This window comes from Aulonocara sp. 'chitande type north' Nkhata Bay, linkage group LG1 (genome assembly GCF_057382095.1).
Source record: "Aulonocara sp. 'chitande type north' Nkhata Bay isolate Kocher_YH1m ecotype deep benthic linkage group LG1, A_spYH_male_GT1.1, whole genome shotgun sequence".
NCBI classification, from domain to species: domain Eukaryota; kingdom Metazoa; phylum Chordata; class Actinopteri; order Cichliformes; family Cichlidae; genus Aulonocara; species Aulonocara sp. 'chitande type north' Nkhata Bay.
Genome location: NC_141344.1, coordinates 10,410,688 through 10,424,552, shown reverse-complemented (window position 1 = coordinate 10,424,552; position 13,865 = coordinate 10,410,688). Strand labels below are relative to the sequence as shown.

Sequence of the window (13,865 nt, the reverse complement as noted above, 5' to 3'; positions counted from 1 at the left end):
TGCTGGGTAACCACAACTCTGCCCAAACCCATGGTCTCTCTCTCTCTCTCTCTCTCTCCCTCTCTCTCTTCTCTCTAACACCCCCTCCTTTCCGTTGCATTAACTAACAACCCTTCTCATTCTCTATTTCTCTATTTTTTCTTCTTTAACAAGGCTTGTTGCTGTAAGTGCGCCTTGCAGCCCCCCCTTTGGATGGCGACACCATGCGAGTCTGTCAACTCCCAACTTTCTTCTTTTTCTTCCAAATAGGAAGCCGTCACTTTCACACTTGATCAATAACAAGTCGGCTGTTGTATGCCAGGATATGGGCTCGCAAGATACCGGCAGGAATTAAAAAAGACGGTCCACCGCAGTGCTCTCTTTTTTGTTATTCTTTCTTTGTGCTTAAAAACGTCCTCATTTCACATATTTGCGTTAAATCAACAGACTGACGCCACGCGATCTCCGTGCGCCTTGCATTAAAATCGGCAGTTGGGGTTTCAAATGGATTACTACAGTTGTGCAAGTCGACTTTCTAACGCACGACGATTGTTGCATTGGTAAGACAGTATAGCCTGTGACAAAAGTAAAAGTAAGATGGCGCAAATTGTCCTCGAGCGACAACTGTGTGAGAATAGTTTTGTAGGTGAGAATTATTATTATTTTTTATCATGTCGACGGTTTTATGTTTTAATTGTGAACGCATGGTCGTCCACTCCGTGATCACGGCTATTTGCTTATTTTATTGTATTTTTTTGCAAATTATCCTGAAATGAACCAGTCGGATAAGCTACACTGCCAGAAACTCATGAACCTTCAAACCAGGGCAGAACAGTGCCAAGTGCACCGAATCTCACCGGACAAACTCATTTGATCCCTGTAGATGCATTTCTGTTCCTGAAAACAGATAAACGGTGTTAAATGTACCGCGTTTATCGTTAATTAGCTAAATATATTTAAATACATTTAATAAAGATAAGTCCAGGCATCATTATTAAACATAATAAATAACGGTCATTATTATTATTATAATTATTATTGGGACATAAATGTCGTTCTTTCACAAGTATGGAATACTAACTTGGATTCAAAATATGAGCTGAATTTTATTATTTTGTTTAGTATGTTTCAAACATCTAAAAGCCCATTCTCATTCTGGTGACTTTCCAGTTCAAGTCTCAGATAAGCCGAAAGGGATCGCTGTAGGCGCTGCTAAAGAGTGTGTGTGCACATATTGTCACGTGTTTCTTACGTTCCGAAAACCTCTAGAGAGCAAAGAATGATGACGGTGGTACAGTGGGAGAAGACTCAGACTTACGAGGGAGAGAAAGAGGGGAAAAAGAGAAAGATGGATGCACAAAGCGATCCTACAGTATAGCCTAATCAGATGACAGTGATACCATGAGCCCTAGTTTCACAGCGCCCTGTAGTGATTAGACACTCAAGTAATTATTGAAACTTTTCTCATAATAACAGATGGTACTAATATACATATATATATGTATTCGTTTTTTAATTTACGTTAAAGTTAAAATAAAGCAGCAGTGTTAAACAGCCTCCTTATTAGAGACGTAAATGTATTTAATAGTGGAGTGATTGTGTGCCACGAGCTATAAAATTCACATAACTGGAATATTGTGCCTTGTGGGTTGTTTCATCCCGAAATATTTACTTATCTATTTATTTCATAATATATAGGGGGGAAAAAGTTTTGAGGGCCTAGGATGAAGGGTCTGTGTCATGTGTCCTCCTTAATGCGTTCTGGTTCAGAGTTGCTCTCTGAAGTAGGAGGAGGACCCATAATTTGAGATCACGGAGCCTATAATAGGAGTAGGGTTATGGCAACTGCTACCGCCTCTCAGCACTGCTCCGATAAAGGAGGAGGTATAGGTGAGTACAGTTTTGTTCATTTGTGTGTGTTTTTTAATGCGAAAAGGTATTTGAACTACGCAAATGTTCGCAATATTCTGGGTTTAATCTTCATTTATATTTTAATTATTCTGATATTATCTGACTGTGTCTCTTCCTATTCGCTATCACTTCTTCTTCCTCTTTCCCCCCTGAGTGAACTGCCTCCGTTTTGACGCATGGAAACGTTTTTAAGTGGCAAAGAAGAATTGAATGAAAGATGATGCATGCCACTTAAAATGCCTGAGGGAGCAAGCGTAATCTAAATTGGATATAGAAGCTATTATTACACAACATTATGCGTTGTGGCGGACTAATTGCGTGGCTGGGTGCGTTAAACAGTCAGTTAATGTCGAGTGGCAGACAGGTTTCTGGAGCGCACAAGGTCAGCTGTACTGCTCCCAAGCCTTTAGTGGTATACAGAAAAATGCTTGAAGTATTCATGGGATTTTTAACCATTCTAAATCTGTGTCCTAAACCGATTAGTTGACACCAATTTTTCTTTGATGTATTAGCTGAGGGCTTTTGCCACTTGGAAGCCAATTGAAATTCAAAACAGTTTTCGCTCCAAATGCTGTGGGGAGATCTGCTGCAAATAATGGATGTAATTTATTTTTGACCTTGCTTTTTTTTTTTTCTTTTTTTTTTTTTTCAAAAGGGAGGGTTGTTAAATGATTAAACATATGTGCACTAGCTCTCGACTAAACAACTAGCATTTGATTGGCTATTATTAGTTTTGCATTATAGAGCTGTAAATTTCCATATTTCTTAAAGTGTTATATAAGTGATAAACATGACTAAAATTGTTATTGCTTTTTTTAATGCCCAATTCACTCTTAAAAAGTTGCTGTTCTTGGTGTTATTTTTCCTAAATGAATTAAAAAAATAATAATTGACTCTTTGTTTTTGTTTTTGAATCCCAGATCCATGTTGATGAAGTCACCAAGCAGTCAGTGAAATGCACCCTAACCTTCAAACACACAAGCACACTTGCAAATACACCTTAAGTTAAATAACCTTTTTCACATTTTGAAACGATAATTAAAAAACACAGGTGGATATATACTCAAAAAGTCAGTTCTGTGTATAAACACAGAACTGACTGTAATAATTTATCAGTTTTTTAACTCTCTTATAGTTTTTAAATATGCTGCATTGCTGCTATTCCCGGGTTTTTTATTCGAGATAGAATCCCTTAATGTTTTACTTAGTATCACCACTTTTCCTCACACAAACTGATGCCCATGATTCGATGGGTTGATTTGACTTTAATAATCATACAATTTACATGAAGCACAATAATATGGCTTTCAGGGGAGAGAATCTATTTTTTGATCTCCTTTCTGTTCTTGTGATCTCTTTTTCTTTTATTGACCTGAATGAAGATGTATGGAGTGAGAGTGTGTGTGTGTCTTCGGTTTCCTCCTGATGGGGTATATCAGCTCCCCCCACTTCTCCCTACTCCCCACGATCCCCGCAAGGCTGAATGGCAGGCCTCTGGATTGGCTAAGTGATGAAATGATGACCCTATTATGGGAAGCGATTCCAAAATGAGAGATATCAGACGAAGATTACACCCCTCTCTCACTGCCACGCCATCCTCCTGCAATACACTGCCAGCTGCGCAGATGATGATTGATTCGCTTGAGATGGATCACAGGAAGCACCCATTGATTTTTCTGTGTTTTATCAAAAATATTTATTTACAGTTGTATCCATAGGGTGTATCCAGACTCAACCCATACTTCGTTCTCCAAATGGGGGTTGGTATAAAAGAGATAATTCCCCCTGTTCCATGACAAGACGAATGACCTGAAGTATTACTTCAGAAATGAGTCAATAGGCTCAGTGAGTAAATGAATATTGATTGGATATAATGAAGCCTGAGTGTGAATATGAGCCCTGTTGCAGACTTCACTGCAGTGATGCTGAACCTCTCCAACTGAATATTTTGCAGACCTGCATGCACAGCTGGGACTAAATACACCTCATTCAGATGGTGAATCAACACACTCAACATTCAACTTTTCCTGTGTATTTTGATTCATGATCTGAGAGTGTCCATACTTGACTCGCTTCTTATCAGATCTATGGCTAAATAGCATGTTTATGGTGAAGGTACTATAGGTGCCATATGGCAATAATCCAAGACTCATGTTACTTAAAAGCTCTGGAGACATGTAGGAGGCATTTCTGTGTCACCTTTACAAAGGTAAACTGATACAACATACAAATCAAATGACAACTAGAATGCTAAAACCACAGTGTGGGAGCTGTGCCCTAGATATTTGCACTGACTTAATCCAATTGAAATAGTATGAGTGAGTTGCAGGGGCTCCCAGGTCTGTTGCTTGCTTATGTATGTGATGCATAATAGAAGTTGACGAGGTTGGTGATAGATCACAGCCCAGGTAATGTAAACACATTAATCCCTCAGGGTTCATGTGCATGTTCTTTCTCTCCTTTTCTCTTATATCAGTTCCTCTCTCTCTATCTGTCTTTCTCTTTCTCTCTCTTCAAGCCCCCATCCTCCCCCCTCCACGTTCATCATCTTCCCTAAACGCGTTAGTGGAGCACAAACCAGAAGCAGCCTTAATCTGTCAACATGCCCTTTAATTGGAGGGAGAAAACAACACGTGCTTCTGGTTATGCCATTCCTAAGTGCACATGCCAAAGAAACACAGAGTTCATGGAAGAAGTGATCCCGGGAGAGCAGGGCATAATTAAAAGTATCTTTTAATAGGCTTGTAATGCTGAGCCAGACTCTTGTTGCTTTAAGTAGAGGGCGAACTCTGTGGCTGGAGACGGACATGCAAGGGGCTTCTGCTGAGGGAGCCTGTAAACGATACATTGCCTCGTCGTCATCAGACATGCAGTCTCTGCCTCAGTCACCACACTCGAGATGACAGCCACTTTCCACCCCTGCCGCGGACACCTTGGCTTACCCGTTGCCGTGTTCTTTTGTTCTCAGAATGAGAGATTCTCCTCCACGACATCACCTCTCCTCATCTCCTTCCCAGCCACTTTGGCAAGTTGTGTTCTACCTCCTACTCACAGCACCAGCGGGGAGTGAGAACTGGGACTAAGAGGTTGATTTGGGGCCTGCTACACTGTAATCAAATGAGACTGCTTAGGGGAGAGGAGAAGGAGGAGGTGGAGTATTATGTTCTGTCATGCATTCCACTGCAGCATTGTTGCTTTTTTGTTTTTGTCAGGGCAGGCTTTGATGCTGTATCCTCTTACCTTTGTAGTCCCGGTAGCCATGTTTCATAAACACGGAATGGGAAACATCCTCAGCATTAGAAATTTAGATTGTTGCTTTCCTCCTGCCACTCTGCATTCCGCACGTGCCCGGTCGCATTCTCCATCTCCCAATGCTGAGGTATTAAGTTTCCTCTCCCATGCCTCTGATACATTTAAACATCTTACAATCAGTCCCTTTTATTCGGTGTGTCATGTATAATCTGCGGAAACAACAATGCCAACATGGCTCTATGTTGCTCTCGCTCTCTTGGTACTTAAGAAGTCTGCTGTCACTGTTTTGTTTCAGGACAATTGCACTTGCAAAATGCTTACTTGCTTTAAATTGAGAAGTTGCTAGGTATTCAATTTAGAACTTGTCTTCATTATTAAGAATGTAATATTAATGTCAAGCTATCTTTCTTTGTATTTTCACAAAGGGAATAGGCAGTGCATGGTTGTCTTTGTAGTTAACCGAAAGTCTCAGTGGGATAACAGTGTATTATAATCCTTAATCTATCTTAACTCATTAAAATGCAGTGTTCAGTTCTGCTGGCCGAATTTTATTGTCTCGTTGCATTTTTAGTGATATGAGAGAAATTTCATGCGTAATTGAATATTTAAATGTCAGACACTGACGAGAATCATTGCAAAGTCCTGAAATTACTGCCACATATAGGTATATAATATACTTAAGAAAAAAAGTTAGATAAGATGCAAATCTATATTTGTCAGCAGAATCGTCCTCTGTAACACACTGTGCCTCAGTTCTCTCTTTTCTTCTACCTCTTCTTCTTCTTGGAAAGTAACCATTTTGTCCGACATCTGACACACTGCCCTGGGTTATTGAGCCAGACGTGGAAATCCAAAGCGGAGATGCTCTCCTTAATGCCTGACACCTGGTGCAGATTTGGAAGGGATTGCACTACAGGTACTGTCTTACCTCTTCACCAATCCCAGAAAGTCCCTTAGGTATTTCCTTTTCTTTCCACGGCTGTGTTTGTTTCTACTCTTCTTTGCCACCCAGGTATCAAGCCTCTGTTAGCTGGCCCCTGTGTTGGGATTAAGTTCAGAAGGTGTTGAAAAAGGATACCTATCATCCCTTTGATAAATATGATTCTGATTTGTTCAGGTATTTTAAAGGCCTCAAAAAATATAAGTAGGATTAAAAACCTTTCTAAGTATACGTTACATTTTCAGTGGGATAAAATGAAAGAAAGATTTCCTGTCCAGGAGCCAGAGCTTTTTTTTTCTACTTTAAAAATAAAGTAAATGATAGCAATTGAAGAAAGGGTGCAATGCTGTCACTGATAAGTTAAATCTGACAGTTCTTTCATTTGACAAAAAATGAGTTCAGTTTTCTGGAATGATTACTGAAACATGTCTGATGTTAATATTATTAAACTGCTAATTCCACTTCTGATCCTGTTATTTGTTCTTCTCTTGCCACACCCTCTGTCAGGGTATGCTTTACAAGTGGACGCTACTCTGGAGTGTTGCAGCTCACCTTACCGCTTGCAGTCACATCTGCAGACTGTGCTGGAGCAGAATGGCTAGCGAACATAAACACAGCAAGGACATCAAAGGCCGGCAGGTTGGGCTATACCACCTGAGCATGCTGATTGCAGTGCAGTTCAGTATCATCTGACTGGTGAAAACAGAGGATTTTGTTGCACCAAGTTGAGACATTTAACAGAAGGTTCCAACCAGAATTTTTTGTTTATTTGTTTAAAAAAATAAAAATAAATGAATAAATAAAAGCTCAAAACACAAGCCTTTTGGCCTATGAATGGCAAATTATAATTCAGTCCTGGATAACTCAGGCAACACAGATAAACTGTGAGCTGTACGCCACAATAATGTAACAGTCTTTCCTGGATAATAATATAATAAGCAAGATAAGCAAGTGCACACTTGGTGAGCTTCATAGGCACACTGTTTATGTTGACACATGCAACTCTCTTCCTGATGCAAATGCAATCTAAACATTAAGCAAAGGGAAGGCAAGCGTAGCCCATAAAGGCTGTGAGCTCCAAACACTTTGAACAGACAACTATCACTAATCACTCCCAGAGCAGTGCGGCGTGTAATTACTCTGCCAAACGTTTGCCTTTCACAGCTTAGCACTAGGAGCCCTGACCCTGCGCTTCCCTGTCTTTCCTCACCACCGTGCATGTGGAAGGGGAGGACCCCCACCACCCCCCGCCTGCTCCTCTTTCCCCTTTCTCTTTAGCAAGGGGAAAGGCAAGCTGAGCTCCCTCTCAGTATTTAGAAAAAGAGGGGGGGGGGGGGGGGGGGGAGAGAGGGGGAAAAAGAGAGGGAGAAAGACAGGAAGGGAGAAGACTGAGGTTGGTGCTTCCGGCTTTGTGGGAGCCCATTTAAACAGGCTTTGAAACCCTAGCCATCCGGAGATCAGAAATAGCCTTATTGACTGCATGGGCCCAGAAGTGACTGAGCACACAGGGTTCTTAAGAGTTCACTCTTCCTCGCTGCTTGGAACAGGGGGGTGGGCACCACATGCTGAGGTCCTCTACAAAGATTTTGGACATAAATTTTACATCAGGGGAAAATATTATTTTTACAGCTATTTTTAGTGTTGCATGGTTGTATCTCAATTTTTGTGCTGTTGTAGGATTTGTGTGTGTGTGTGGTTTATTTTAGTTATTTTTTATTTTATTGTTTGGAGTGACAGACATCTAATTCTACTTTTTCCCCACAGTCTTATTTATTGATATTAGTAATGCAGCTGTCATTCTGCAATGAGATCTGTCCTGTGTCTGGGTGAATGCTGATAAGATGACACAATGCAAATATGAAGTGTGATGGAGCCGCCTTGGCAAGCAGGTACAGAGTGTGCAGGGACCAGCATCCCATAATGACTATTAGCTGGATTTCACAGCCTGCTTCTGATCTCTTTCAGTGACAGGGGCCTTTATAAGAGGCTGGGTGTGTCACTGCCCCTCCTAATGGCTCTCATATACATGTGCATATGCACCGAAATGGCATATACACAAAGAGGAATATCATACTTTGTACAATAAGTGTAATTCTATTTGGAATCATTGTGAACTTAAAAAAAGACACTTTTTGTATCACAAAAATGCTGATAGATTTTCTCCTTTTTTATTTATTTATTTATTTATTTTTAGGTTTTATGAATAAATGAAATCAGATTGCTATATATTCTAAGCTGGCCCACTGGCACAATGAAACTGAACTTCATAGTAGAAATGATCCTTTCAGCATATTATCGATACATAATGTATTGTTATCTTAATTTCACCACTAGTCATCTTTACCATATTGTCATATTCTTCACCACTGCTGTAAAGGCTCATTTAGATTCGCAGAAGCTTAAAGAGCTCTCTCAGTTGCTGCTTGTATAAGCTTTTGAGAGAGTCCCGTTTTATCACTGATGTAGTAATTTCACTTCATCAGTCAGTTGTGACTAAAAATACATCAGGGATTAGCTTCATGGCCAGACTATCTTCCACTGCTTTGATAACATAATGGGGGCTAGTGCTTGTGGTTACAATCATCTGATATAGGTTCATAACATTCGAAACTACACTTACAATACTACGGGCTTTTTGAAAGAGAAGAATAGAGTGTGATCTTCTTAAACTCTCATGAAAATTGTGTGTTTTCCCTTTTAATTCCTTTGTAGGAGCATTTTGCAAAGATGAAAATTCCTCCCACCCCCACTCGTTCCCCTTTCCAGTTTCTATTCTACACAAATTAGCTATGGTCCTGGAGGGCAAAATGACAAGAGGTTACTGGAAGACTATGTGTTTAATTAATTGAAAAATGCTTAAATTGCTTTTACAGTTGTTATGTGGAGTGAAAAAAGGGAATCCATGTTGCCAGTACTCAACCATAATTAGCACCCGCGGGAATTAAATATTTAACATTAGCTGTGTTGCGGCACTTAGGACACAAATTTCTATTTTAACTATGAAAGCAAGCCTGTCTTAAGTGCATGAGTCTGTGTGGACAGCTGTGCAAAGGGGAACAGCACAGGATATTTCAGCGAGACACCCCAGTGGCATTTCGGGTCCTTCCACATCACATGTGTAAGAGATATGGCAGTTGTATTCCCAGGGGTTAGGCATTACTCAGAGTATTTAGTTTTCTAATTAGGCTGAGGGCCTTCGTCCATGCCTACCACCACCATGGGAGCCAATGAGAATTTCCTCTCTTATATGTCAACTCTGAGACACAGAAAGAGGGGAAAAAACGGGAATGAAAAGAAGGAGATAATCAGGACGCATGTGTGAAAATGAGAGAGATGTACACATGGTTGAAGGAGAAATAAAAGACCTGCAGAAAAGCCTTTGTTTATTCCAACTTTAATTACACATTGCATTTAATGACTCCACTGGTGTGTTTGAGGCTGGAGAGGGAGAAGCTGTGGAGCCTTAATGATCTGTAGTAGTGGATGTCAGCCGAGCCATTGGAGACTTAAAGCCCATTTTTAAAACTCCCTTTTTGTTTGGGCCTAGAGGCGACAGCGCAAATGGAGTTCATGCTAAGCCACACTAGGCTAGACTTAGGGACTACTTCACTGTCTGGTCAGCCAATTTCTCAAAGGGCCAGGCCATTTGGAGGCATCAGCAGCTGACCGCAGCAACTGTTAAGCTTGTCAGCGTGCATCAGGTTACCCACTAATGAGAAGTAATAAAGGTTATCCCAACTTTTTAAGTGTTTGATCTTTGTGCACAGTGGGATTTAAACATAACGCGTGGAAGGTGAACCAAGATTGGAATTGGAATTTGACCCTTATGTTATGTGTGAATGAGGATTTAGAAATAGACACAAATAATTAAAAGCTCAAGCTCTGAAACTTGGATGAATAGTTTTGGAATGTAACATATTGTGCGCTTAACTGATATAGATATTGTGGATTATTATTTTTTGTGCAGGGATGCAGGATTACAGGATTACAACCAGGCTTGAAGATTGTCTAAAATCATAGTGGCCAACAATGGTTTCTGCCAGTATACAACAATCGGGCAGCACAAGCTGTATTTTTGAGAAATTGCATCTCGCTCTGGGGAAGCTGCATCTTTACTATAATGTACTAATGCTGGGTTGAATCACTGAATCATGTTCAATTAACACAACTGAATGTATGACCCTTTGAGATGCAGTGTTATTTGTTTTGACACACAGCTCTCAAAAAACGTACCCACCCCATCTTCAGTGCAGAACGTTAAAACCCCTTGTTCTGTAAAACAAATTCTCCGGATTATTCAAAGCTGTGAGAATTAAGATGGAAAAATCCATGCGTAAAATTACCGTCCATTCAACTTGAGGCAATATTTTCCTCTAGAGGCAAATATGTTAATTGAGCTTCCTAAAGTAGCTCAATCCTCAGGTTATTTAATTTCCCCAAAAGCCTTAGCGGTGCTGGGGTTGGTGGGGGGTGTAAAATTCTTTACACCAGCAATATTGTCATCAAGGGAAAAATAGCAGCAATGAGAAGAAATGGAAAAGAGCATACTGGTGGAGGTTGAACAACTGTTAGGTCATGAGGTGTATATATACACACATATACATAATAAAATGAATCATGAGATCATGCAAAAATTTCTTAGATGTTAATGTAAAAGCAAGCTGCTAAATCACTAGTTTTCTGCCAGAAAATACAGTTTTGAATAACTCTAAACTGAGCTTAACCTGCCAAAGAATCATCTTCATAACTGTCATGTCATCTAATTGCTTCTGTCTGTTTTCCCCAAAGGCTGCGTCCAGTTCTGTCACTGGTCCTTAGTGCTCCAGCAGCCTGGTCAAAAAGACATCCTGGCAGGGTCCCAGGGTGGATGCATCGCCCACGCACGCTGCTCTTGCCAGATCCCAGAAGTCTTTGTGGTGAACCACTGACCGTGCTGCTCCCTATTTTCTTCCAACCCAGCAAATAATGTGTCAGAAAAAGATTATTGATAGCCTATAAAAGAAGAGGCAGAATGTTGTTGCCACTCTGCTCCAACTTTAAGGAACAATACAAGTGCTAAACCATCAGTTTCAATGGTGCACTGCTCCTGAAAGAGCACAGCATTTATTTTTCACATTGTTGTTCAGTTTGAATAAAAGGTGCTACAACTGGAACATGAACAGACAACAATTACTTCTATTTTTTAAATGCTGCTTCATTTTCCTTTACATTTGAAACCTTGTAGTGAAGTTGGCAACTTTGTACTGTGTCTATTCAAAAGAAAAATGAGATCCCTCAAAAGAAACATTGAAATTTTCTCCATGCTCTGTTGAGTCATTCGCATTTTTTGCCAACTTTACCAGACACTGGCGAAGCTGTTGCTCATCTGGCCTAAATGTGGCCTGAGTGGGTGATTCTCAGACAGATGAGGGAAGGTATATTTACAGAATTAACGATGCACTCCATCGGCCACACAACAGCTGCCTGCTACACTTAGCTAATTGAGACTGCAGGCCCATTCCCATTTGCAGAGCACCGTGATTGAACAGTTGGGCAGCTTTATGTGTGTTTTTGCTCTCCTCGGGCTTGAAATCAACACTGACGCTCCCATGCAAAAACAAACACTTGTTCAAGCTGACTGTGTGTTGTGGCACCGCTTGTGAGAAATCTGCCTTTTTTGTTGTTCAGTGTTTCACTTTTAACGTTGTTCATCCGTCTTATCAACATGTTTGTTTTCAGGGAGGCAGCGAATGATGTGTTGGCGAGATAGAGCAAGGTTCATCTCAGCAGTAATGCTGTTAAATGAGAGAAGGAGCGGGTGTTTCAAGTCTGTGTGTGTATATACAACACTGTTTTGCTGTAAAATCTGTGTTTATGTTCACTGCAGGCATAATTCACAGTGTGTGTTAAAGGGCTCCGGGCCATGGAGGCACGCGACTGGCAGCTTTTTCTCCCCATTGTAAGAAAACAGAAAAAAAAGAATGAAAAAGAGTTTGGATAAATAACACTTTAATATGTTATGCATGCAAAAAACAGATCACATTTAGATTTGTGACATATCTGAAATTTCACGTCACGGCTAATTTTTCTTTTCAGGCTCTGCCTCGTGTAGGTTATATATTCTCAGTCAAATCCAGATGTCAGTAACTTATACAAACCCAGACATAAGCAGGGTATCACAACGTATAATAGGAATCATGGGCCTTTGATTTTTGGTTTTCCTATTGGAACACCTGTCACTTTTTGGCAAGGGCACACCACAGCACCAGGTCTTCTTTGGTAGCACTGGGAGGAGTGTGTGTGTGTGTGTGTGAGAATGAGTGAGTGTGAGAGAGCTGAAGATGAAACAGCCGCCGAGGAGGCAGTGATCACATAGACAGACGGGGTGAGTGACAGACAATACCTGCTGTAAAATTCCCTCACATCTCCCCTGATCTGTATTCATAGATCTCGGCTGCTATGCACTGCAAACTGTAGCCCACACCAGCGGGCCCTTTCCGCGCACCGCCCCGCTCAGTTTCACTGTTGCAACTCGCTACACAGACCACTTTTTCTTTCCTTCCCCAAATATTTGCCATCTTTTGTTCTTTGTTTAAATGATGCTCTGATCACAAGGTGAAAGCTCAAAGGAACTCTATAACAAATATGGAATTTTTCCAGCTCTTTCAATCCATCGAATTCTGTAGGACTCTCCTTTAGAGTGTGTTTTTACACTTGAAAATATTTTATATGTGTGAGATTATTAGTATTATTTTTGGGGCAGGTGGGGGTGTATTATTTTAATTTTGAGTATAAAAGAAAACATTTAATGTATATTTTGCTCCTTCCACTCACATGACCCCTGTTTTTGGTAATTCATTCACAAATTTTACATCTCGTTCACACTCAGTGAAAGTTCTTCAAAGGGACTTGCTCATGATCATTATCAGTGCCGTCAGAGGCCATGTTTTTGTGCCCCCCCAACCACCACCACCACCGCAAACCTTGATGACTGACTCCAGGCCTAAAACTTCCTGAAACCTAAGTCATGTTTCAAGAGAAACACACACACTCCGAGGACACCACAACACAGAGGCTGCTCAAAGTGGATTAGGTTTGTTGTGGCAGATCTAGGTTTCAGGTTTGACTTGAGTAATGTGTCGTTTAATTTCTTCGGGAATTGTTTTGACAAAACAAGTTAGCGTAAAGTCGGAAATGTCGTCTAAAACAAAAAGGGTGTGTGTGTAACGTGTAGGATTTTTTTGTTTTCCTTTTTTTTTTCTCTTCACACTCATGTGAAGCATATGTCAGTCATCAGCGGAGTGTTACAGTGGAAGTGACATCAGAACCCTGGAGGGCCTGCACTGCGAGAGAAGCTTTTTGATATGATTTCTGAGAACAGAGAGTTTAGTGAAAAGAAAGGAGTTTCTTGTGTCTCTGTTGTCGGATGGGGGAGTCTTTCTATACAAATAGTGGAAGTGAACTGGAAGGTGCTCTGCCATGCTTTTACTGAATCTTTATCATTTTAGCTGTCAGCAGAGGTAAAAGCCGTGATTTGTGTTGCCAAATTACACATTTAGCATGACAAGGGTAATTATTATGACGTTAGCACACACAGATGGAGAAATGTTTGTCAGCTGTGATTATAATTACAATCATTTTGTGATACTGAAGCTGAATAGTGCTGCGTTTGATTGACCTGCATGTTGAAACCAATTTACTGTGTTGCTTCGGATTTTGCCACTTTGATAAATAGTACCAGCTAGTGTACAGTCACTGAAAAAATGAGATAACTGGAACTCTGACGGTGCTATCTTCTCTCTGA

At 40.6% G+C, this 13,865-nt stretch overlaps 1 long non-coding RNA gene across 1 annotated transcript; it reads left to right on the top strand.

The window, feature by feature from the left end:
• Positions 1-110: 110 nt before the first annotated feature.
• On the top strand, positions 111-13,624 carry LOC147338687 (uncharacterized). Its single transcript, XR_015125054.1, has 3 exons — positions 111-6,721; positions 7,847-7,971; positions 10,871-13,624. It is a non-coding gene; the product is annotated as an uncharacterized LOC147338687 (long non-coding RNA).
• Positions 13,625-13,865: the final 241 nt, after the last annotated feature.